At 43.7% G+C, this 26,551-nt stretch overlaps 2 protein-coding genes across 3 annotated transcripts in view; one reads left to right on the forward strand and one right to left on the reverse strand.

Annotated features, from left to right (window-relative positions):
* LOC115460296 (thiopurine S-methyltransferase-like) overlaps positions 1-14,520 on the reverse strand; it is a 98,051-nt gene extending 83,531 nt beyond the window's left edge. Inside the window, exon 1 of one of the 2 annotated variants that reach the window (XM_030190092.1) lies at positions 14,366-14,520. The gene's annotated coding sequence lies outside the window, so the exon portion shown is untranslated. The remainder of the gene's footprint in view (positions 1-14,365) is intronic. The other variant, XM_030190090.1, reaches the window with a different exon arrangement.
* A 7,963-nt stretch (positions 14,521-22,483) lies between these two features.
* The window catches only part of KDM1B (lysine demethylase 1B), a 173,600-nt gene continuing 169,532 nt past the window's right edge, over positions 22,484-26,551 (forward strand). The window contains 1 exon segment of the mRNA XM_030211446.1: positions 22,484-22,564. The gene's annotated coding sequence lies outside the window, so the exon portion shown is untranslated.

Here is a 26,551-nt window from a genome sequence, read left to right on the forward strand (position 1 = left end):
AAAGTGACTCTCATTGTTAACAATTCATGTCTATGTTTTACATGTACATTTTATAATTCATGTTTTACATATTTTATATTTGTTTTAATTTGTAATTTTTAATATTAAATATCATTGATTTGTTTCTATAATGTTTAGATTCTATCATTTAATATGTTTGTTTATTAAAGCCCCTGACACAGCCCTTTTGTGGGCGAAACACGGCCTGTGAAAAAAAAAAAGGGCAACTGTCTTAAATACGGTATCTTCAATAAAATATTTTGGATAATATACTGATCTGTTTGCTCATTTTCCACAGAAGACCCTTATAGGTCATACATTATTTAATAAACCACCCATCAATTAGCAATGTCTGAGCAGTTTACAAAAATAAAAAGGATATAAACAAGAGGAGGCCTACAATATACAAGGAAAATATACTACAGACATTAAAACCATACTTATCCTATAATAAAAACAAAATGTGGGTAGATACATGATCAACAAGACAAAGAAAGGTCACCGTTGTAGGGCTGCCGCCTTTGGGGAAATGGCCAGGAGTAGCAACCTATTCAGAGGCAAAAGCAACTGTGAAATAGTATGGAGTTGATATTCAAAGCAATTTAAACAGCTAGCAGGCTGATGCTCAGAACTCCCACAGTAAAGCCAACAGCTCAGAACCCATACTGCCAGAACAGCGCAGAAAACTAGCTCACTAATGCGCAAAAGAAATGGTATTCAAATTATATGCACGCTGTAAAAGCGAAAGCAAGGTGGGGAACATGTTTGGCATATGTGCAGAAGAGGTTCACGGTAAGCTCAGCTCTTGTGCACGTCAGGCAAACCCAAAAGTGAAGCACACATTAGCACTTGTTTTCTGCACCTTTAAATATAAGCCTTTCAATTTTTATTTTTTACTTTGAAGGCTTATATTTCAGGTGCCAATGTGTGCTTTCAATTCTGGATTTGCTCTGACTTGCACACATTCCTCTCTCACTACCAGTGCTTAGGGGCTTGCACAGGCTTCCTTCTGCTTCCAAGTTAAATACAAATTTACAGATTTTAAAGAGAGAATCATGAGAAACCCTCTCTTCAAACACCCCAATACGTGCTCCGAGATGGCGTTAGGTTCTCAGCAGTAAGGGCAGCTTTGTTTTGTGTGCTCTTCTCCGAGCCTTGGGAAGGAATAGGAAATTACCTCATTTACATCCGTTTGACTACATTTGCATGCTAATTGTGCTAATCTTTGGTGTGCACATTGTCTCCAGCTTTACAACTCTCTGAGCAAAGTGCACTCACTAATGCCAGCGCTAGTCCGGCGCTAACTGCCTCTAGCATCAGCATTACGTTTTGAGCATCAGACCATTGGAGAGGCTCCTGGCTGATTAAATCAATTGTACGGAGTTACCCGGGTACATTTAACTGGACAGTGCCACTGAATATACCCAGTTAGCACCCAAGCTAAAAACGACTATTTTGTGATTGGTCCAGGGTGGAATCGGTACACATCTGGATAAGTGCTGTGAAGATGAGGCTGCTGTGAAGATGAGGATGAAGCTCCCACCTCAGGATCCCATGTCCCTCTTTCACTCAGGGTGAGCTGGTTCTCAGTATGCAGAGTTTATGCAAATTATTCTACTACCCCTTTCTGCTCAGGGTGACCTGCTTCTCAAAGGCAAACACAGTCAGGTCTCACCAACAGGATATTCTCTTACAAATCTTTTATTCCCCCTTCCTGGGGCACACTTCTTCCAGCTTAAAACACTTTTACAAGCTTAAACAGTCCTTCCAGCTTAAACATTTCTTCCTAGTCAGTTCAATCTTCCAGCTTAAGCACCTGGACACTCAGTCCTTCCTTGTAACATGAACACCCCAGTCCTTCCTTATAACCCGGACACCCAGTCCGTCCTTGTACTGTAACACACAGTTCTTATACCTGGCACTCTAGGGCCTTCTTACCCCAGCCAGCTTCCTTGCTTTGCCCAGAGTTCACCACCAGTCCAAAGGGCTCAGCCAGTACTTCACATGGGGACCTCCTGCTTCAGCTACCAGCTCTCTTCTTCCGCTGCTAGCTCTCCTTTCTCCCTCACCACTCAGGTGGGGTATTAAGTGGTTAATGGCCAAACAGGACCCAGCCCATAACCTGCTGCACCTGTTTCTATCCCCAGGATTCTCCTCGGTCCTAGCGACCTCCTGCTATACACCCCTTACTGGCTCCCTTTAGTGACTCACCCAGCCCTTCTCCCTGGACATTTTAGGGGAACAGCGCCATCTAGGGGCCTAACCAGGGTAGGACAGCCTCTTCCTTATCACAGTGCCCATAAACTGCACTTAACTGTATAAGTTAACCAGATAAATAGGACCACATAAAACACAGTCCTATCTTTATCTGGTTTAGTGCTGAATATTGCACTTAACTGGATAAGTGTTATCGGGTTATGTATAACCAGATATTCAATGCCAGGCCATGTTCAGGCATCAGTAATGAATAGCTCTAGAAACAACCACTGACCACCACCCAAAGGCTTTATAAGAAATCTCTTCACAGATATAAGCTGGCAAATGGTTTTCACAGCATAGGTCCAATCACGCTAAAGCAGGAATTTAGTATCCACCCGAATCTGAAGATGTGAAGAGACCACCAGGCTCTGCTGAGACAATGCAATTTACGGGATGGTGTACAAGGAATCAGCACAATTTTCACAGCTGTATTTTGAACATTCTAAAACTGTCTAACTGGCAAACCTTGAGAGAAGAAATGACAATAATTTACCCCCCCCCCCCCCCCCGTTTACTAAGCCACACTAGCGGTTGCTGTGCGCTTATGCCGACACAGCCCATTCACTTTGAATGGGCTGTGTCAGCATTGCTGCGTGTCAGCTGCTAGTGCAGATTAGTAAACAGATGGATAAATTTTGAAATGACTAGGCACATATTGCAGGAGGCAAAGCTCATGCTGGTTAGTGAACAGCATAACAGAGCACAAGTGTCAAAGTCTGTAAAACCATCTCTCTATAACAACAGATGAAATTTGCACTTTGAAAGTCAAAGCACTACCAAAAGATCATGCCAAGAATTTTAACGGAGCTCTTCAAAGGGATTTCTTGAGTATTAAGAGATTCAAGTAGAATCCAATAAAATGTGGCAGAAAGACACAGATGAAGAAGGTAATTTTCACAAGGAATTTTCCACATGGAAAAGGGTTTTTATAACAATGAATGGCAATAAACACATATGTAAATATGTGCACTGGAAAGATCACTTCTATGCATTCCCAGAGATTTTGTTTGGCCAGAGCAGAAGCAGAGCTGCAGTAGTGGGGCGGTGGTCCGCCCCAGGTGCAGGTGTGCGGCTGTCGGCACCTATGTGGAAATAGGAGGTACTTCACAAATGAGGCAGGACGTGGCCGGCAGAGCAGAATTAACGTGATAACCTGCCACATAGGAGCAGGAGACCAATCCAGCCTAATGCCTGTGCCTGCCATCGGAAGCCTGAAAAAAGTGGCATTTCAATTGCTGGCGCTGGATCCTCCCTTGGAAACTGGGCCAGGGAGAATCTTGTCCCCCCTGCCCCCCCTCTTGGCAGCTCTGTGTCGAAAAGTTTAAGCTGTCTCCTTCTCCCCCCCCACCCCCTGTCCCCGCCATATTGGCCAGAACAAAACAACTGCTATCACTACCAAAAACAATAGCAAACTTGTGAGGTTTTATTTAACTTCCTAGGTTTTGCATTCTCTCTGTTAGGAGGGAATCAGGGGCGGGGGACGTAAGGGGAGTTGGGGGGGGGATTTAGGGAACTTTCAAGGGGTCTATGAAAGGGGGAGGGCTATATTCAAAATGTATTTGTCAGCGTTCCAGAGCTTGCTTTGTTATTTGCAGTGCTGTAATGTAGATTTCATTACTGTTCTATATGCCTTTATTTTTACTTATGATAACAATAAAGACATCTATATATATAAAAGGCAACCCCAACGTTCTGAAGCCTCCACGGAAGTTGAGGCGCCCGAGATATCCGGTGTGCCCTGGAGTGTCTGCACCGACCTCGCGTCAAAACGTCATGACGCGTCAAAATGTCATGACGTCGAGGGCGGAGCTATTGACACTCGAGGGCCGAAACGGCCCACAGCGAACAAGGCAAGTAGCTTCGAGGGACGGAGGGAGGGGGCCCCTTGCTAGCGCCCGTTTCATTCCGCTCAGAAATGGGCATTTTTTCCTAGTTTCTATATAAAAAGGTGAGCCGGTTGATATTTTGTATCTAGGTTTTCAAAAGGCACTTGAATTGTATTGTGGATTAAAAACTTGTTAAAAGATAGAAAACAGAGTAGGGTTAAATGGTCAGTATTGTCAATGAAGAAGGGTAGATAGTGGGGTTCCACAGGGATCTGTGCTGGGACTGCTGCTTTTTAACATATTTCTAAATGATCTACAGATGGGACTAACTAGTGAGGTAATTCAATTTGCTGATGACACAAATTTATTCACACGTGTTAAACTGCAAGAGGACTGTGAAAACTTGCAAGAGGACCTTACAAGACTGGCAGACTGAACATCCAAATGGCAGATGACGATTAATATGAGCAAGTGCAAAGTGATGCATGTGGGAAAGAGGAATCCAAACTATAACTGCTTGATATAAGGTTCCACATTAGGAGTCACTGCCCAGGAAAAAGATGTCATTGTTGATGATACGTTGAAACCCTCTGCTCAGTGTGCAGTGGTAGCTAAGAAAGCAAACAGAATGTTAGGAATTATTAGGAAAGGAATGGAAAACAAAAATGAGAATATTATAATGCCTTTGTATTGCTCCATGATACTGTGTGCAATTCTGGTCACCACATCTAAAAAAAGGTATAATGGAAATAGAAAAGATACAGAGAAGAGCGATGAAAATGATAAAAGAGATGGGATGACTTCCCTATGAGGAAAGGCTAAAGTGGCTAGGGCACTTCACCTTAGAGAAGAGACAGCTGAGGGGAGATATGATAGAATTCTATAAAATAATGAGTGGAATGGAATGAGTGGACGTGAATCTCTTGTTTACTCTTTCCAAAAATACTAGAACTAGGGGGGAACGTAATGAAGCTGTTAAGTAGTAAATTTAAAACAAATTGAAGAAAATTAAACTCTGGAATTTGTTGCCAGAAAATGTTGTAAAAGCAGTTAGCTTAGCAGGGTTTAAAAAAAAGTTTTGGATACTTTCCTAAAAGAAAAGTCCATAAGCCATTATTAAAATGGACTTGGGGAAAATCCACTGCTTATTTCTATGATAAGCAGCATAAAATCTATTTTATGGTTCTGGGATCTTGCCAGGTACTTGTAACCTGGATTGGCCACTGTTGGAAATAGGATACTGGGCTTGAAGGACCTTCGGTCTGCCCCAATATAGCAACACTTCTGTACTCTACAGTGCTTCAGGTCTCAGTCGTATACAAAAAAAGGATGAAATCAGTATATAAGACTCAAGTATAACAAAATCATGACAGGTTATACCATAAATAATGTAAAACTGAGACCAGGAACCCCAGTCAACAGCTGCAGTTAAGATGAATAAAAAAAAACAAACACAAATCCTGGATTGGCCAGAAATAAATCAAGTGGATAAGGTGCACATTTGACAGCCTAAGTTGAAACACTTTTCAAACAGAAAAGTATGTACACCCTCTCATTTCGAAAATTGCTACAGTGAAAACTACCTGCTACTTAGTATCTACAAAATTCACAGCTAATTTTATGCAGACAAATGTACATTTTATAAAAAAACATGTGCAAAAGCTCTCTCCTCTCCCCTATTCTGCCTCAGGAAATGCTTGCGCACCCCCCTATAGTTTAAAACAACTTAGGTGCATACAAGCTGTATGCACATAAATTTATACATATTGGGAGTTGGACCATTTAATAACTGCCTAACTCTGCATAAAAGTGAGTTTTAAATCCACAATAATGCCTTTTAAAATTACCCTCAAAAGCTGAACAGAAAAGCAAGATTTGCCTGTTTTGAGGAAAAGCAGGTAAGAATTAATAAACTGACAAGAACAAGACATAGAGGCAGTGGCGTAGGAAGGGGGGGGGTGGGGCGGTCCGCCCCGGGTGCATGCTGCTGGGGGGTGTCAGCTCCGCTGGTTCACTGTTTTCTTTGCCCCGGAACAGGTTACTTCCTGTTCCGGGGCAGAGAGAGCAGGGAACCAGCGGAGCCGACATAGCTCCCAGCGACGTGCACTTGGGGTGCAGCGGCCCTCCCGCCCGCCCTCTTTGGTAAGAATGTGCTCCGGGGGGGTGTGCGCGTGCGCCAAGGGGGGGTGCGTGCGTGCACAGAGGCGGGGTGCGCAGCGGCGAACCACCCCGGGTGTCAGCCGCCCTTGCTACGGCACTGCATAGAGGCCTAGATTCTTTATCATACCTACAAAATTGACGCAGAAACAAAATATGCCTAGGAGTATTCTATATAATACACCTACATTTAGGCATATTTTATTGAATACGCCTACATTTCTGGGTGGTTTATAGAATACGCCAAGCACCCATCCACATTACTAAATTTAGTTACAGGCAGTTACTTCACATAAAACTTGGTGTAAATGCCGATGCCTAATTTCAGAAATGCCCATGACCACACCCTCTTTTCAACTATGCGACTTAGAATTTACGTGCATCATGTTACAGAATACACTTGGGGCCCTGTTTACTAAGGTGCGTTAGTGTTTTTAGCGCACCTACACTTAGTGTGCACACTAACCATGTAGGCGCCTATAGTGATATTGTAGGCACGTACATGGTTTAACGCGCCTATAACGCTGCCTAGTAAACAGGGCCTTTAGGCAGTTCTGCATGTAAATTCTAATTAATGCCAATAATTGCTTGTTAAGTGGCAATTATTGGCACTGATTGGCTTGCTAATTAAGTTGTGCACGCATATCCAGAATACTACTGGATTTGTACATGCAACTTAGGTCATGCTACATATAATCCGGGGGAAAATTCCATAACCTTAGTAATTCCCTTATCTCTTATTTGTCCTGTTTGTCTGTCCTAATTAGATTGTAAGCTCTGTCGAGCAGGGACTGTCTCTTCATGTTCAAGTGTACAGCGCTGCGCACGTGTAGCAGCGCTATAGAAATGATAAGTAGTAGTAGTAGACAACAAACAAAAAAGCCCTTTGCTGTTTACTCTCCATTTTGTAGGTCCTCAGAAAGGGAAACAAAAGGTTTGCAGAGCAAACCCAGTTGGAGAGACAAATTTAAAACTCTGTCTGTTCTTCAAGGCCCTTAAAGAAAATGGTCCCGGGTACCTGAAGAATAGGATGATCCTCTACCCACCGCCAAGGACACTAAGGTCCTCTCAACGACTATCACTAACCACACCCTCTCCAAAAGACATTACAGGATGTGATACCTGCAAGCGAGCCTTCCCTGGAGTAGCCCCCATACTCTGGAATGCACTGCCTGAAAGCAGTCCCAGGCCCGCCCACCCAAGCGTCACACAACTGCAGCAGCAGCGAGCGCAGCAGCTTAGCCTGATGGCAGAGAGACGGCACCACGGTGCTCTGGCAGCTGATCTGTCCTCTCTGAGTCTCCACAGGCTCCGATTTCAGGCCCGCCCACCACCCAAGCGCACACAGCCTAGGGTACCTCGCATCGCATTGCGGTCGCGGGCACCCGCACTCAGGGATCCAATGATCAATCAGATTCAGTCCAGCCCACCTACCTTCAGGCTAAGAGGCAGAGAGTACGTTGCAGTCGTGGTTAGTTATCCACAGATTTCATCCTCACGCAGTAGCGGACCCGGACGTGGCTGTGCACGGCGGCGTGCTCTCAGCCTCGCTCTCGCTCCGCTTGGCTCCTCATCTGCTCGCTCGTGAGTCGTGACGTGGTCTGAGGGAGGGCAGGCTAAAAAAATAGTTGCACATGGCCACATGCACGCACGCAGGGTTGTGCGAGCCTCAGCCTGGCCCTGCCTGCCCTCCCTGGAAAGGTGGTCTTCGAATTGAGAGAAGAAGAGATCATTTGAGAATCAGATCCTGTGGCCCCAGATAACTTTACTGCCAGTGCACTGTCAAGCAGCAACAGCTGCCAGCCCAGCAGCAGGTAATAAAATTGTAACTGCTTTTTGGTTTTTCTTACATCATAATTTTATCATCATGTAATTTTTTTTAATTAAGCTAGCTGGGGCCTGGTGGGCACTAATAAAAATTATTGTTGTAGAATTTCTGGGTGGGGTAAGCACTTCACTCACTGCCTAGGGCAAAAAATGTATATATTTAATTAAAATATACCTTTTTTTGCCCTGCAGTGAAGAGCCCACCCCCCACCCAGAAGCCCACCCCCATGAACTGCCAGCATTTTGATCACTCTTTTGTTATCAAAATGATGGCTGTGGTCTGGTAGTGGGCTTCTGGATGGGGGGGGGGGGGTAGACATCACGTTTCACTGCCAGTGCCGCCCTAGGGCAATGAGGAGCCCATCCCCACCTAAAAATTCCCCAACAATAAATTTTAATAGTGGCAAGCTAGCTTACTTTTAAAAAAGTTGTCTTTCTCTCATTTTGGTGGGTTTTTGGGTGGGGATGGTCTCTGCAGTGCGTAGTTTAAAATTTAAAAAAAAAAAAAAAGTGTAGGCACTGGCGGTTTTCTCTGGGTGGACTGGTGCGTGGCAGAAACACTACTCATGTCTGTCTGTCTATCTATCTATATATATAGTGCCCACCCATATTAGCTCTGGGCCCACCCAAAATATCAGGTCTGGCTACGCCACTGCCTGAAAGGCTCCGCTTAACACACGACTACCTCTACTTCAGGAAGCAGGTGAAAGCTTGGCTCTTCAACCAGGCCTTTAATGGAAGAAGAAACTAACTTGCTAGTCTCACTCACACACACACAAGAAGTGACTTGGGCTGCATATACTGCAACAGGACATGTTTATCCACACCTAACCTAGCTGAGATAATATTTAATCATCTCTCTGACCTCCTGTGCAACTTTCTTTAAATTAGTCACCTTACTTTCTAACTCTTCTTACTCTCTTACCTATCTATATGTTCCATCTTTGCTTTACCCTTCACTATCAATTCAAATGTTCTATTACATATTGTGTTGACATTGTAAGTAGTATACTATGCCATACTTTGTATTGCTATGTGAATATTTTTATTGCTGTAATTGCCTATTGCTCAAGTTGGATCTATTCTTACTGTGCACCACCTTGAGTGAATTCCTTCAAAAAGGCGGTAAATAGATCCTAATAAATATGTAACTACAAATCAACTGTATTTTCCTACATTTTTCACACTTTTTTTTACACTGAAAGTTTGAAGAAGGGTGCTATATTGGAGAAACAAACCAGCTACTAAAAACAGGATTTAATCTACATAGACATCATATGACACAAGACAATGCCAACCAGGATATCACCTCTGTGGGACTGGACTTTACAAAACCAGAACACTGCATCAATGATTTTATGGAGAGAATACTAAAAGGAAACTTTAAGACAATCCAGGAATGTAAGACCTTTGAAGTCAAAATGATTAAATATTTTGACACCCACCAGACAGGACTTAACAAAGGTCTGGGTTTTCTAGCCCATTATAAACCATAAAATTATACTGCTTTGTCACCCTCTTATCATCCATCCATCTCTTCCTATCTCTCACCCATCCAGCTCTCCCTGTTTCTTACCTTACCCACACCACCTTCTTCCTTTAAGACTGTCATTGAAATGGGTTTGTTCCACTTATATATTCTAACTATAACACATCACCACTCCACCCTTATTCTGATTGTCTTCTTTCTTTAATTGTTTGATCAGCTTTCTTGTCATCCTTAATAACATAGTAACGTGGAGGGGAATAATCGAACGTCGCCGGCGATCTATTTTGGCAGCGGCGCAACAGCTGGCTGGAACCGTATTTTCAAAAAAGATGGCCGGCCATCTTTTTTTTTGATAATACGGGTTTGAGATCGCCAGTTTTGTTTTTCCGCGATAATGGAAAAAACTGCCGGCGATCTCAAACCCGGCGAAATCCAAGGCATTTGGCCGTGGGAGGAGCCAGCATTTGTAGTGCAATGGTCCCCCTCACATGCCAGGACACCAACCGGGCACCCTAGGGGGCACTTCAAACATCTTTTATAAACAACCAAATTAGCTTCCAGGTGCATAGCACCCTTCCCTTGTGTGTTGAGTCCCCCAAATCCCCCCAAAACCCACTGCCCACAAGTGTGCACCATTACCCTAGCCCTAAGGGCTGAAGGGGGGCACCTACATGTGGGTACAGTGGGTTTTGGGGGGTTTGGGAGGGCTCAACATTACCCACCACAAGTGGAACAGGTAGGGGGGGATGGGCCTGGCTCTGCCTTTCTGCAGTCCACTGCAACCAACAACTGTTCCAGGGACCTGCATACTGCTGTCAGGGTGCTGGGTATGACATTTGAGGCTGGCATACAGGCTGGCAAAAAAGGTTTGTATTTTAATAATTTTAGTGTGGGAGGGGGTTGGCGACCACTGGGGGAGTAAGGGGAGGTCATCCCCCATTCCCTCCGGTGGTCATCTGGTCAGTTAGGGCACCTTTTTGAGGCTTGGTCGTGAAAATAAAAGGACCAAGTAAACCCGGCGAAATACTGCTTATCGCCGGGTTTTATTTTTCCATTATCTGCGAAAGCCGGCCATCTGGTAGGCATGCCCAAGCCTGCCCATGTCCCGCCTTCGCTTCGCCGCCAACACGCCCCTTTGAACTTTTGCCGGCGAGGCGAAGGGAAAGCAGCGAAGCTATCACAAATGTAGCTTTTGATTATACGCTTTTCGCGATTACTTTTGATTATAAGCTGGATAGTAACATAGTAGATGACGGCAGAAAAATACCTGCACGGTCCATCCAGTCTGCCCAACAAGACAAACATATGTGTATACCTTACCTTGATTTGTACCTGCCTTATTCAGGGCACAGACCGTACAAGTCTGCCCAGAAGTACTTCCCGCCTCCCAACCACCAGTCCCGCCTCCCATCACCGGCTCTGGCACAGACCGTATATGTCTGCCCTCCACTATCCTCGCCTCCCAACCACCAACCCCTCTTCCCCCCACCTGCTCCGCCACCCAATTTCGGCTAAGCTTCTGAGGATCCATTCCTTCTGCACAGGATTCCTTTATGCATATCCCACGCATGTTTGAATTCCGTTACCGTTTTCATCTCCACCACCTCCGCGGGAGGGCATTCCAAGCATCCACCACCCTCTATGTGAAAAAATACTTCCTGACATCTTTCCAGAGGCTGCCCCCTTCAACCTCATTTCATGTCCTCTCGTTCTACTGCCCTCCCATCTCCGGAAAAGATTTGTTTGCGGATTAATACCTTTCAAATATTTGAATGTCTGTATCATATCACCCCTGTTCCTCCTTTCCTCCAGGGTATACATGTTCAGGTCAGCAAGTCTCTCCTCATACGTCTTGGAACGCAAATCCCGTACCATTCTCGTAGCTTTTCTTTGCACCGCTTCCATTTTTTTAACATCCTTTGCAAGGTACGGCCTCCAAAACTGAACACAATACTCCAGGTGGGGCCTCACCAACGACTTGTACAGGGGCATCAATATTTCCTTTCTTCTGCTGATCACAGCTCTCTCTATACAGCCTAGCAACCTTCTCACTACGGCCACCGCCTTGTCACACTGTTTCGTCGCCTTCAGATCCTCGGATACTATCACCCCAAGATCCCTCTCCCCCTCAGTACCTATCAGACTCTCACCAACTAACACATAAGTCTCGGGTTTCTACTCCCTAAGTGCATCACTTTGCATTTCTTCGCATTGAATTTTAATTGCTAAACCTTAGACCATTCTTCTAGCTTCCTCAGATCCTTTTTCATGTTTTCCACTCCCTCCCGGGTGTCCACTCTGTTGCAAATCTTAGTATCATCTGCAAATAGGCAAACTTTACCTTCTAACCCTACGGCAATGTCACTCACAAATATATTGAACAGAATCGGCCCCAGCACCAATCCCTGAGGCACTCCACTACTCACCTTTCCCTCCTCCGAGCGAACTCCATTTACCACCACCCTCTGTCGTCTGTCCGTCAACCAGTTCCTAATCCAGTTCACCACTTCCGGACCTATCTTCAGCCCATCGAGTTTATTTAAGAGCCTCCTGTGGGGAACCGTGTCAAAAGCTTTGATAAAATCTAAGTAGATTATGTCTATAGCATGTCAATGATTCAATTCGCCAGTTACCCAATCAAAGAATTCAATGAGATTCGTTTGGCACGATTTCCCTCTGGTAAAACCATGTTGTCTCAGATCTTGCAACTTATTGGCTTCCAGGAAATTCACTATCCTTTCCTTCAGCATTGCTTCCATTACTTTTCCAATAACCGAAGTGAGGCTTACCGGCCTGTAGTTTCCAGCTTCTTCCCTAGCACCACTTTTGTGAAGAGGGACCACATCCGCCGTTCTCCAGTCCCTCGGAACCTCTCCCTTCTCCAAGGATTTATTAAACAAATCTTTAAGAGGACCCGCCAGAACCTCTCTGAGCTCCCTCAATATTTTGGGGTGGATCCCGTCCGGTCCCATGGCTTTGTCCACCTTTAGCTTTCCAAGTTGTTGATACACACTCTCTTCCGTGAACGGTGCTCTATCCACTCCATTCTCAGGTGTACTTTTGCCAGTCCCTCGTGGTCCTTCTCCAGGATTTTCTTCAGTGAAAACAGAACAAAAGTATCTATTTAGCAAATTGGCTTTTTCTTCTTCATTATCTACATAGCGTTTTGCTGTATCTTTTAGTCTCACAATTCCCTTTTTAGTCATTCTCCTTTCATTAATATACCTGAAGAAATTTTTGTCTCCCCTCCTTACATTTCTAGCCATTTGTTCTTCCGCTTGCGCCTTCACCAGACGTACCTCTCTCTTGGCTTCTTTCAGTTTCATCCGGTATTCCTCCCCGTGTTCCTCTTCTTGAGATTTTTTATATTTCTGGAACGCCAACTCTTCAGCCTTTATTTTCTCACCCACTTGCTTGGAGAACCATATCGGTTTCCTTTTTCTCTTGCTTTTATTTACTCTCCTTACATAAAGGTCTGGGGCCCTTTCAGCCTGGACCACTGTTCTTCCACTTCTTGTACGTCCTCCCAGCCCATCAGCTCCTTCCTCAGGTATTCCCCCATTTTACTAAAGTCAGCACGCTTGAAATCCAGGACTTTGAGTTTAGAGTTGCCGCCCTCCACTTCAGCCGTCATATCAAAGCAAACCGTTTGATGGTCACTGCTTCCCAGGTGTGCACCCACTTGGACATTTGACACACTATCCCCATTTGTGAGCACCAGATCCAGCGTCACTCCCTACCTTGTGGGTTCCATCACAATTTGTCTGAGCAGAGCACTTTGGAAGGCATCCACGATCTCTCGACTTCTTTCTGATTTCGCAGACGGAACCTTCCAATCTACATCTGGCAGATTGAAATCTCCCATCAACAGAACCTCTTTTTTCTTTCCTAATTTTTGAATATCTGCGATCAGATCTTTATCTAGTTCATCTAATTGTGTCGGGGGTCTGTAGACAACACCCACGTGGACAGAGGTTCTATCCTCTCTTTTTAAGGTGATCCATATCGCTTCTTCTTTTCCCCAGGTCCCTGTCATTTCAGTCGCCATGATATCATTCTTTACATACAGAGCTACTCCTCCTCCTTTTCGACCCTCTCTATCCTTCCTAAATAGATTATAGCCTGGTATGTTTGCATCCCATTCATGGGAACCATTAAGCCACGTCTTTGTAACACCAACTGTATCTTTTTATCCTGGAATGGCGATGCCATAACAGGTTTTTGTAAGCCACATTGAGCCTGCAAATAGGTGGGAAAATGTGGGATACAAGTGCAATAAATAAATAAAATAAATAATATTTGCCAACATTATATTTGCTTATTTCTGCAGAAGGGTTACCTTGAAAAATTAATCAAAAATGTATTGCTAGTCCAATAAAAAAGGTATCATCTTATTATCTTTTCTTTTTATTTATTACCTTTAAACGTGGACTAACACTGCTACTACATCAAGTTACTCAGAAATGAGTGATAAAGCATCTGGCTTTCCAGAGAGAATAATCTGATGGATTATCAGCAACTCAAAGCCATGGAGTCAAAGGGTTATAGTAAATTATTACTACGTTGCTCCTTCGTTTGCAGCTGTCTTCTATCGAAGGCAGTCCCCCAGCCAGACCAAATTACCGTCTAGGAGAAACTTACTGAAAAAAGCAGAATAAACCTGTACTACTATCTACGAGAATATGCAAAAGAACACAAAACACCTCTTAACGCTTCAACCCGTTACAGTCCTGTAATATGTGGTGCTAATCAGGAAATAAACTGTACTGCAGTCTGCTGCTGTAGAAAAACGTGGAAGGGAACTCACTTTCTTAGGTGTCCTCAAGGAACCGGGGGAATCAGAATGAGCACCGTCTGGCAGCTGATCACAGAAACCTCTGGCCTCATTCTCTGTTTCCTGCCCCTCTCCTCGAATCATAGAGCCAGGGCTGCACCCTGCAGGTCTCAAGGACTACGACACGCTCTGCTGATTTAGAGTGAAACTGCAGGCTGCACACACAGGCGGACACATGATCCACTCCTCCCAGCTACGAGTGTGGAACGAAAGGGTGATACATGGCTCAAGTTGATTGTTAACTCCATCCTGAACTAGAGGGTTTCCCGCAAGCCAGGTCGATTGTAGCGCAATCTGAAATCGGATTGTACAGCTTTTTATTTATTTATTTGTAGCAATTGTATCCCACATTTTCTCACCAATTTGCAGGCTCAATGTGGCTTACATTTGCCGTAGACAATGGAAAGCAATGGAAGTAAAACCCGGCTGGTTCAATCCGTCCTCCTTTTACTGGAGCCATATGGTAACCCTAGCCGTAGTGGCGATTACCATTTCCGGTTAGCAAAGTTACAATGGTATTGCATTAAGGTGCATACATACACGGTAAAGAAGAATACCTTATGTTATTGTCTATAGGTTCCTGAGTAATATAACACAGAGGCTTACACCGCTTCTGTAGGGCGTGGGGGGGGGGGGGGCTTAACAAGTGGGTTTAACCCTTTGCCTGTTCAGTCGGACCCAGGGGTTCTATTGTCTCATCTCATGAGATAATATGCAGAGCTGGCGCTAAAAAGTTTGCAGGGGGTGTGTCCTTGAGACAGCTCACTTTTTTGAGCGAAACATGCATGTCGGACAATAGAACCCCTGGGTCGGACTGAACATAACTCTGATAAGATAAGCTAATAAATAATTCATTAAATACTTTTCTAAAAGTGAGTGTAATATCTTAACAGTGAACCTATGAAGAGGTTGATGCTATTGATATCGCCACATAAAACCTGTAAGGGTGGTGGGCGGTGAGCATCACTGAGGTCACTTAAAGATCTATAAGAATCTTAAAAAGTGTTGAAACAGTGAATTGACAGCTGAAGTAAGAGAAGGTGATCCATATCTGTCTAAATGAATGATCATTGAACTCTGACTGGATATCAAAAAGTTTTGGGTGACAAAACGGACACAAAATAAATTCAGACACCATGGCCCTGCGCAGCACAGTCACGTTGACCCTCACAAGAAAGCCAAACACAAAATGAAAAGTGTACATGACATGCTCATGAAATGCTTACAAATGTACATTTCATGAGCATGTCTCCCTTTTTATCCCCTCCCATCCATGAGCAGCATATCCCCCTCTCCTCTCCTCTCCATCCCCTTCTATGTATTTCCTTCTGTTTCCTCCACCCATGCATACCCCCTCCCCAATCTTTTTTCTAGCCTCCCTCCACCCACATTTTTTTACAGCTCACTCTCTCCCTTCCTCCCTCCACCCACCCACATGACTCCATTCACATCCCCTCCCATACTTTATTGTGCCCTGGTAGTCTAGTGGTCTCTTTAGGGAAGGAAAGAACCCCACTCTTTCCTGCCTGGCGCTGCCACCGATTGCTCACTGCAGGCATCATTTCAAAATGTCTGCCGAGACTTCAAGCGGTGACCTCGCAAGACTTTTGTGGAAGTCTCGCAAGGCCGACCTCAGCAGACATTTTGAAGCAGCACCTGCAGCAAGCGAGCGGTGAGTGGCAGCACAGGGCAGGAAAGAGTGGGGTTCTTTCCTGCCCCGAAGAGGCCCCTGGACTACAAGGGCATTATATGTTATCTGAGGGGAGGGCACTCTGAGACTCACCTGCCCGCTAGCCAGCCTGTCCTCAAACCTGGACAAATGGGCAGGCTGGAAAAACCTACCCAGATGCCCCACAAAAAGAGGACGTCTGGGTAAACACAGACATATGATAACCCTAGACCTGGCCTAACTGTTCACCCCTACATTTAGGTGCATCGATGCTAACTTAGACTAGTATTCTCTAATGGCATTTTGGTACACAGATGCCATTAGAGAATCAGCGCTCAGCATGCAGCATTGCCACTGTGGCGCCCAGATACAGAACTGGCTCCATAGAGTACAACTATTTCATTCACATGGAATATTTCCATATCAACCAATAAAATTCCAGCAACAGGTACAGAACAGATGTAGAGTTACAACAAAACATTCTGTTCAAACTGGTGTCATATCAGTGAGAGCAACACAAACTCTCTCCCCTACCAGACACTGAGAAGTAACACAAAATCTTGCAAATAGCCATCACAAGAACAAAATATACGAAAATCAATGGACTGCATTAGGGGCTTATGGCCCATTTAGTTATGTCAAAACAAATGAGAGATCTGTTTGACAGAAAATATTTTTATTATTTTGACTTATAAACCACTTGTCCATGAAAAATGCTCAAACAACAGAATAGTCCATTTGTGTATCTAAAAGGTAAACTTCTACAAAACAGATGAAGATATGATTCAACGTGCCCAAATGAAAGGAGAGTTGAATCTACTTCCATTTAATTTCAATATAATCCATCATCTTTATAACACCAGGCTTCCCAAGGTAGATTTTTTTTTTTTTAAGTTCAAATGTATTTATTAAGTTTTCAACAAATATACAAATAAACAAAAGAAACACAGTCCTAACCAGGATGTCATTAAAAATTCTATACAATGCAATATCCTTAAATACAGAATGCCATTACAGACGGTTAAAGAAGAACAAAACAGACAGGAGTTAATTCACAGTTGAAATTTGACAACATTTGGCTACTTGTTCCCATGTTTTATGAAATAACGGTAAAGAATTGGTACGTTCAGCTAGTATTTTTTAATATTTAATAGTCATACATAGAGTAGCCCACCAAAAGCAAAAAGAAACCAGTTTATGATTTTTCCAGTTTTTTATAATAGTAGAGATTGCTACCGCTAATACCATGTTTTCCTGAAAATAAGACACTGTCTTATATTAATTTTTGCTCCCCAAGACCGCTAGGTCTTATTTTCAGGGGAGGCCTTATTTTTCGGGGAAACATCGGGTCACTCCCCCCCACCTGAGGTGGCCCCCCCACCCAAGATCGCCGGCCCCCCCCTCAATTGCCGGCTCCCCCCGCCCTCAGTCGCTCCCGGAACTAACCTCTTAAACGCTTCCTTTCACCATTCATCTTCGCACTTGCCGCAAGCAGCAGGGCAGGCCACTCCTTCCTTCCGTGTCCCGCCCTTGCCTGATGTAACGTAACGTCAGGCGAGGGCGGGACAGGGAAGGAAGGAGTGGCCTGCCCTGCTGCTTGCGGCAAGTGCGAAGGTGAAAGGAAGCATTTAAGAGGTTAGTTCCGGGAGCGACTGAGGGCGGGGGGAGCCGCCGATCGAGGGGGGGAGCCGGCGATCTCGGGTGGGGGGGGTGACCCCGATGTTTCCCCGAAAAATAAGGCCTCCCCTGCTAGGTCTTATTTTCGGGGGAGGCCTTATATTTTCAAATTGCAGCAAGACCTCTACTAAGTCTTATTTTCGGAGGATGTCCTATTTTCGGGGAAACACAGTAGTGCATCAAATAATTTATAGTTACTGTAAACCCCCTAGTGGTGGAGCAGGTAATTACAATAAGTAAAGAAATAAATATATAGGAATGTCACAGTTTCAAATAGGGTTCCCAAATAAACTCCACGCAACCGAGGGATTTGACAAGAATATTAAATATTTTATTAAATGGTAAAGTAAATAGAAACATTTGGATATGTTCCTAAATGTTGGTACTAATTGTTAAAGTTTGCTGGTATTAAATAAAAATAGTGCAAGGTGTTAAATATTTGGTGATAAGTTACAAAGACAATAAGATGTTCAAAACTACAATTACAGTTACCAAGACCCCGATCCCACTTTTGCAATAACACAAACCATCTCAAACATGTACACCACCCCAATTATTGTACTCAGATCTGATATATATATATATATATTTTTTTTTTTTTTCAATTTATGTGCACACAATAATGTTACTGGTGCATCAAATCTTCACTAGCATCGCTGCTCTCTTGCGTTGGGTACCTTGGTCTTCTCCACATCCATGTCTCCTCGGTTGGTGAGGTCAGCTCACTGGCTCAGGAACTTCAGGATACCTACTGCTCTGACTCAAAGAACTAAAAAAAAATGAAAATCCTGACTCCCTGTAGTCATTGTGTGTGCTAACCTCAATCAGTATTTTCTTTGGCAAGGGACCTTGTGGGCTAACTAAATTCAAATAAAAAGATAGGCAAGGGAAATTCCTATCTAGCCCTCCTAATTCATGACCCCTTTTCTTTTATGTTGCTATACACCTTCTACTCAAACTGGTGGACTGCTAAACTAAACCTCCTAGAGGCAGGCCCTTAACTGCAGGCACTCACAGGGCTCGAGGCTTAGGCTGGGCAGCTCCTTCCCCCAGGGCAGGATCGCTTAGGTGTGGACTCTCGAACTAGTAGGCTTCTGTGCTGGATCCTCCTGAGGCAGACACGCTGGCAGACGCTCTAAAAAGGTTCCTTTGGAGTCTGGGCGCTCAGTGCGGGGGGGGGGGGGTGTCTCTCTCTTTGTGGGGCTTCTTCCCTTTCCGGATAGGCCTCTTTTTTACAGGACAGGCAGTCACACGGCCGGCTTTCTCCTCTCTGGACAGGCAAACACACACACGGAGGGATGCAATGGGTGGACTTCTCTGGGATTCAGGGCCCTTGCCACGCTGCTCTCTATTCAGCTCTGCACTGCTCCCAACACGTCTCAGCTCCCCAGTGTGGTCCCTCTTCCTCCTCTGCTTCTCTGTCTGCCTGAAGAATGGCCTCTGTGGCTACTGCTACAGCTTCTCTTCTTGGCCCCAGCTCGCCTGTTCCCCTGCAGCTCGGCTCCTCTTTTGCCCCCGGCTCGCTCCAGATCCCCTTCTCCTCCTCCTCTGTTTCTGTCTGCTTTGGTGCCCGGCCCCTTACAGGACTCACCAGTTCTCTCTCTTCATCTGGGGCTTGTCAGTGGGTCCTTCTCTTCCAGCCTGCAGCTTACTCCTGCTTTGGTTTGATCTTCTTCTCCTTCAGCCTGCAGCTGCCTCTTCTTGCCTGAGCATGCCCTTCTCTGCCCCAGCTTGCAGCACACTCCTGCCGGGATCCGATCTTCTCCTCTTAGAGCATGCTTTCAGCCTCCTCTCTTTGCCCGGGCTTGCCTTTCTCTTTCCCAGGTTGCCTCTGGGCTGCTATTCTTTTTCTGCTGTTCCACCCCTCATGTCCCCTGGATTGGCTTGAAATTTGTGCCAATCTATGGGTCAGGCTGCCTCCTGCCACCTAATCGGCCCAAATTCATGCCTTTTACCAGATCCTGGCTCCTATTGGCCACCTTCTACCCTGCCCCTCAGGCTTGCCTCACATGCCCCTCAGACTCCCAGCTCTCCCTGGAGCCTCAGACAGCCAAACAGAAGCCTTGTAACAGGCTTCACTGCACATTCCCCCATAGTTACAAACTCATACAATTTAAACACACCTCTAAAATTTAAAGAGATAATATTAGTGTCAGATCAATTATACAATTTAAACATACTCTAAAAAAAAGACAAAAGTTTTTCAAGTTGTTTTTTTCAGGGTGGGAGGTGGTTAATTACCACTGGGGAAGTCAGGGGAGTTCATCCCTAATTCCCTCTGGTGGTTATCTGGTCAGTTCAGGCACCTTTTTGATGTTTGGTCGTGAAAATAAATGGACCAAGTAAAGTCAGCCAAATGCTCATCAGGGCCGCCCTTCTTTTTTCCATTATCAGCCCAGGGCGCCTATCTCTTACCCACGCCCCAGTCCCGCATTCGCTACATCTCCGACACGCCCCCTTAAACTTTGTCTGCTCCTGCGACGGCCTGCAGTTGAGATCGCCCAAAATGAGCTTTCCATTATGCCGATTTGGGCGGCTTCAGGAGAAGGGCGGCCATCTCCCGATTTGTGTCTGAAGATGGGCGCCCTTTCCTTTTGAAAATGAGCAGATAAGGCACCTAAATTACGTCAAACACTGTTGCATTGTATAGGATATTACATTAACGTTAACACAAAGAAAAATAAAAACAGAACAGTCATGGCATAAAAATGTAAAAATAACAATAAAAGAGTATACCATAAAAGTCTGAATCTCCCTTAGGAGTCTCCCGGAGGTGAGAAAGTGAATGAAGATGAAAAAGAAAAACTCATCCTCCTCCCTAAAAGAGAAATATTAGGTACTATTAACCTTCAAATATAAGTGCACGACTACTTACAGGTCATGGTATATATAATATAAACGCATATACCATCTCATGAAAAAGATTACAAAACGTCTTTACATGAGTCACGTAGTTGTTTGCATACGGGCCCCTTCATGATCAGTAATATATTTTTCCAAAATAACAGGATCAGGAAAAATTTTTGTGATTTCAAGATGCGTCACCTTCATGCGAGCAGGGCTTAAAAGACCAAATCTGGCATTGAAAGCCCTCAGACAAGGACGAAGATTTAGAAATTTCCTTTGAAGATCCACTGTATTTTTGGTGAAGTCTGGTAAAAATGGAAGGTGATTACCATTCCACTTAATGTAATGTTGCCTCTTAACAAGTTGCAGAATTTCATTGACTTGAGGAAAACGAAGGATTTCCATTATAATAGGGTGTGGCGTTTTCTCACCAGAAAAATTACCAGATGGAACTCTGTGTGCTCTTTCTATTTCAAAAGAATGCTGAAAAGAGATCGTCAGTAGCTTTGGGATAAATTCCTCAAGAAATTTAATGGGATTTTCCCCCTCTGAATGCTCTGGAAGACCTAGCAGACAGATATTGTTCCGACGCTGTCGATTCCCTGCGTCGTCCATGGCTAGTTGCATATCCTGCACCATTTTAGTAGCATGTTGAAATACTAGGGCCTGATCTTCCATGCAGCTAAGGCGTTGTTCTACTTGATCTATTCTTCCTTCAAACAAATCAAGATGCGCATTGATGCGAGCCACCTCTGCCTTGATAAATTTTACATCTGAAGAATTCTCAGAGAGCATTCCGGTTATCGAGGTAAGTTGCTCCGTTATTAAAGCAAAAGTAGCAACGACGTCAGGCTTGTCTCTTGTAACTTTATCCAGCGATGATAGATCCGGTTTTGATCGTTTAGAGCTGGAACCCAATGTAAGAGTTGACTCACTCTTTGATTGTTTGCTAGTAGCCATTAATGAAGTGCTATTAAGCAAATATATACTTCTTACTTGCAGAAAAGGAAGGTTAAATCATGTTATCGAGCCAGGGAGGTGAGGAGCTCCTTAATCATGCTGCCATTCTTTAAGTGCTCTCTAGCGCCCCCTCCCCCAAGGCAGATTATAACAAAATTTAAGATGAACCCATCAGGAAACAAGATATCCTCACTGAAATTTGGCCATCTGTATTGTATACAGTGTTTTTATTTAGTTTTTAGTGTAGAAAAATGAGCACAAAATACAGAGTTTAAAATTGCTGTTTCTACCAGTTTAAGCTGTTTTAATGATATTCCATTGTTATTTCATTATATTTATATCTACATAAAAATCTGTCAAAAAAATACGAAAACAAAACAAAACAACAAACTTTTGTCCTCCACCTTTAAGGCACTGCCTGTCCAATTGAGCCAGCTTTAGACTTGTTACAGATGGACCAACAATAAAAAAAAACGACAACGTGGATGCAGCAGCACATAGGTTTGCTTGCTTTGTTTTCAGTGAACGGGGATGACGGCTATGCTGGGAAGGGGAAACTTAGATTGTCTTAGTTGGCTTCTTTGCTTACAGTGGACTAGATAGGCTCACTTCCACACATTAAACCTCCTTGACTCTACTGTACAAGCTGGCATGTTTGAAAATATAAGCGAGATTAAATAAAAAATGCTACCAACAATAACGAACGACAGGGTGGATGCAGCAGCTCATAGGTTTGCTTGTTTGTTTTGAGTGAACGGGGATGACAACTGCGCTGGGAAGCAGACACTTAGATTGACCTAACTGGGTTCAGCGTTCTGACGTCAGTTCACCTCCTGTCTATTAAACCTTGTGAGACGCACCAGAGCGAGGCTTGGAATGTGCGTTTCGTCTTCTTGTGTGCTGTGGCGTCCTTTCCGCTCTCCGGTTAGTGACGGCATAGGAAGGGGGCGGGGCCAAAAGAAAGAAAGAAAGAAAGCGACTACTAAGAGCGGAAGTGCTGGGATATCTTCGCCAGTGCTGTTAGTATTCTTATTATTCCTTTAAAAGCCGCCCGTTTTTCTTTTTCTGCTCTTGACTCTAGCTCTACTGAACGTGAGAGTTGGAAACAAAGAGGCTTCTCCCTAAGTTGCTTTCTCTATTTTCTCCGTGTTCCCCACTGTAGTCTCTGTTTTCCCTCTCTTTCCCAGGTCTTGGAGCATTGAAGCTCCTGCATGAGCCCAATCCGAATGACTTTTCACTGTAATGGTTTTCATGACCGTATTTAACACTTTCTTTTCTAGTGAATTGGACGGACACAGTGCTGTACAGAATAAGTTTGTTGATAGAAATGTTGCTGTTTGATTAGACTGTTTACTTGTGAAGTGTTTTACGTGGACAGCAGGATAAATTGGCCATACGTGGATGTTGTAATCGCAGATAGTGACAGTTAGGACCTGCCCTTCCAAAGCCCAGAAGAGCTTAGAAAATCCTATGGGCATGCTGTAGTGTTTCTTCCTGCTGCAACCTTGTTTCTCATTTTAATTGCAAGGAGAGATGGGAGGAATTGTGTGGCTGATGTAGCTGCCCATGTCTGGCTGATTATATTCTGCTTGTTCCAGGTGACTACTACTACTACTACTTAACATTTCTAGAGCGCTACTAGGGACTACAGTATGTTGTAGGTCTAATTCAGGGAAAGCTCCACTGTGAGGTCACAGTGTGTCTCCTAAAAACTGATAGTAAGAACAGGTATTTTTGTTGTATTTGGCTTTGCTTTCTGTTTTAATTCCACAGTTGCTTCTTCTTTCTTCCTTTTTTTTTGTTTATTGCTTTCTAACTGCCTCAGATAAAGAACAAAATATGGTAAAAGAATGTAGCAACACCTGGTTTATTTGGTAAAGTGATTAAAAAATATATGTTAGAATTTTAAAATTACAAAGTTATAACAAGTAAACATTGTACATGAATAGAACAGATCTTGCACTATGAATATCATAAACACATTGAAGAACTGGTGCAGTTATATGTTTGAGAAAACGGCACATAGTTCAAGCATAACATGTACCGTATTTGAGATAAGATAAAACATGTGAAAACAAACATAAATGGTAAAACAGTGTGCCATCACATCACCTATTCAAATTGGAGCATATAACATATCTGTATGTGCAGGGGAGAAGGAGAAAAGAAAAGAAAGGTAAAAGGAGAAATATATGTAAATTACACACTGGATTGTAATAGTAACTATCAATAGGAGACCATGTTTTTTGAGCCTAGGAGAAATTGTGAATATGGAGATCATTTAGGGCTTCATACTTTCTGGTTGAACAGATATGAGGCTATTCATTACAGTGAAGTTTTCAAGTTATCTGTTGAATGTAAAACTATAAGATGTAAGGCTATGGCAAGCATTAAGTTTTGTCAGATAATTGAAGATCAGAGTGTGAGGCTTTTAGAATGATACTACTATATGAGATGTCAGGTTTATTATCTAAAGGAATGATGGTAAGTATTCTTTCCCAGATACTTTTCCAGAAATTTTGAACATTGGGCCAGTAGAAGAGAAGGTGTGGTAGGTCCCTGTCTTCCTGTTGACTGGACCAGCATTGACTTGAAGTGGGGAAATTAGGGAGCTTGGACAGTTTTATGGGTGTCCAGTAAACTTTGTGCATAATGAACAATGACGATTGTGTAATAGTTGCTGATAAAGTTGGTCTGAGTGATTTGGACCATAGTTCCTGCCAGTTGATTGAGTTGGGGGATATGCCTAGGGTTTGTTCCTAGTTGTTTTTGAGTGGGCGAGTATAGTGGGGTTCTGTGTATTGTATAATTTTATAGAGTTTAGAAGCTGCTTCTATTTAACCATTTTTTTAAACCCATTCAGTCACTCTAGGTCCCATATTGAGGGCACTCAGTTGTGCGGAACTGTGTCAAAGGCTTTGCTAAAATCAAAGTACATCACATCTAGCGCACCTCCCAAGTCCAACTGTTGATCACCCAGTCAAAGAAATAAATCAGGTTTGTCTGATATGACCTACCTCTATTGAAACCATGTTGCCTCGGGTCCTGCAGTCCATTCGATTTGAGAAATCTCACAATCCTCCGCTTTAGAAGCGTTTCCATTAGTTTGCTCACCACCGAGGTCAGATTGACAGGCCTGTAATTTCCAACCTCCTTCTTACTTCCGCTGTTTTGCAGAGGGACCACATCTGCCCTTCTCCAGTCCTCTGGGACCACTCCAGACTCTAAAGAAGCATTGAAGAGGTCAGCTACCAGGACCTCTCCAAGTTCCTTGAGTACCCCTTGAATGCACCCCATCAGGCTCCATTTCTTTGTCTACTTTTAGTTTAGCTAGCTCCTCACGAACACAGTCTTCTGAGAATCTGTCCCGGTCTACCACACATCCATTCCCATTAGCATTTGTTTTCTGTGGTCCTACCCCTAGCCTTTCATCTGTGAATGCAGAACAGAAATAATTGTTGAGCAGTTCAGCTTTATCCTTATCAGCTTCTGCCACGAAATGCCTAGCCACCCGCCTGGGGTTACCCCGTGACCACCTAGAGGGTCTATCCCCAGCACAGATCAGATCTGCCTGTACTTGACGCTTGTGCTCTACACTAGCATCTTCTTCCCACCGACTGGGTCACAGCCGCCTCTTGGTGAGTATCCCGCTCTCCAATTATCCCCAGTGATTTGTAGGTCACTGGGGCCACACACCCAGTGGTCCCACAGTTCCCAGAAAGCGCTTACAGACCCAACACACAAACCATCAGGAGTCTTTATCGGTCCAGACATGCAGAGTCAACCAACTAAACAGGTTTATTGTCACTTGAACAAAAGAAAATGTGCAATCAGCAAAACAAATACAGTAACTAAAATATGGATCAATTATAACATTAACTAGACATTTGTATGCTTCCTTAAAAAAAAAATACCTGGGAGATAAGGATACATAATTCACCAAGCCTCAGCAAAGAGATCTGTCTCTCTTTTCTCCTGGGCTAAGACTGGAGGCAAAATCAGTGCACTCTAAAGGAAAAGAGCTCTTGGTCCTTCAGAGCCCAGTCAACAAGATTTAAAAGTATACTGCTTCTTGCTTGTGTTAAAGAAAAGAATATTCGGTTCTCTGTAACAGTTTTACAGTAAAGAAACACCACCTTCTGGCCAAATAAGAGAAATACACTTCAGGACATAATCAAGACAGGAAAATATCCAGTACATTTTACAGACCTAAAATACTGTTTCTTCACAGCTTCTACATATTCCTCTCCCTCAGCTTTGAGCCTCACAATGGTATTATGGCACTTTCTCCTGTCTTTTATGTATCTGAAAAATGTCTTGTCGTTTTACTGTATTAGCTATCTTTTCTTCTATTTGCCTCTTCACATTCCTGACAGCTTTTCCAGGTGGTTTTGCCTGTCCTCCCCTTTCTGAGTGTTCTTGTAACATATGAAGGCTAACCTTCTTTTCAGCTACTGCGTTCGAGAACCAGAGCGGCCTTCTTTTCCTCTTATTTTTATGTAATTTTTTTTAACATAAAGGTTTGTCGCCTTTAAATAGTTTTTCAGTTTTGTCCACTGCTGTTCCACTTCCTTCAGCTGTTCCCATCCAACTAACTATTTCCTGAGAAATTCCCCTGTCTTAGCAAAGTTAGTTCTTTTGAAATCTAGGACTTTCAATCTTGAGTAAGCCCTCTCCTCCTTTGTCTTAATATTGAACCACACCATTCGGTGATCGCTAGATGCTAAATGTTCTTCCACTGTAACATCAGAAATATTCTCTCCATTTGTGAACACCAGGTCTAGGATATCTCCATCTCGCATTGGTTCTGTTACCCACTGCTGAAACAATTCTTCATATAGAGAATCCCAAATCTCTTTGCTTCTAGATAGCCGTGCAGCAGGGACACCCCAATCTACATCTGGCATGTTAAAATCACTTGTCTATAGTACTTCCCCTTTTCTAGCTATTTTGTGGATGTCTTCAATTAAGTCTCTGTCCATTTCTTTTGACTGTGAAGGTGACCT

This window comes from Microcaecilia unicolor, chromosome 1 (genome assembly GCF_901765095.1).
Source record: "Microcaecilia unicolor chromosome 1, aMicUni1.1, whole genome shotgun sequence".
In the NCBI taxonomy this organism is placed as follows: Eukaryota; Metazoa; Chordata; class Amphibia; order Gymnophiona; family Siphonopidae; genus Microcaecilia; species Microcaecilia unicolor.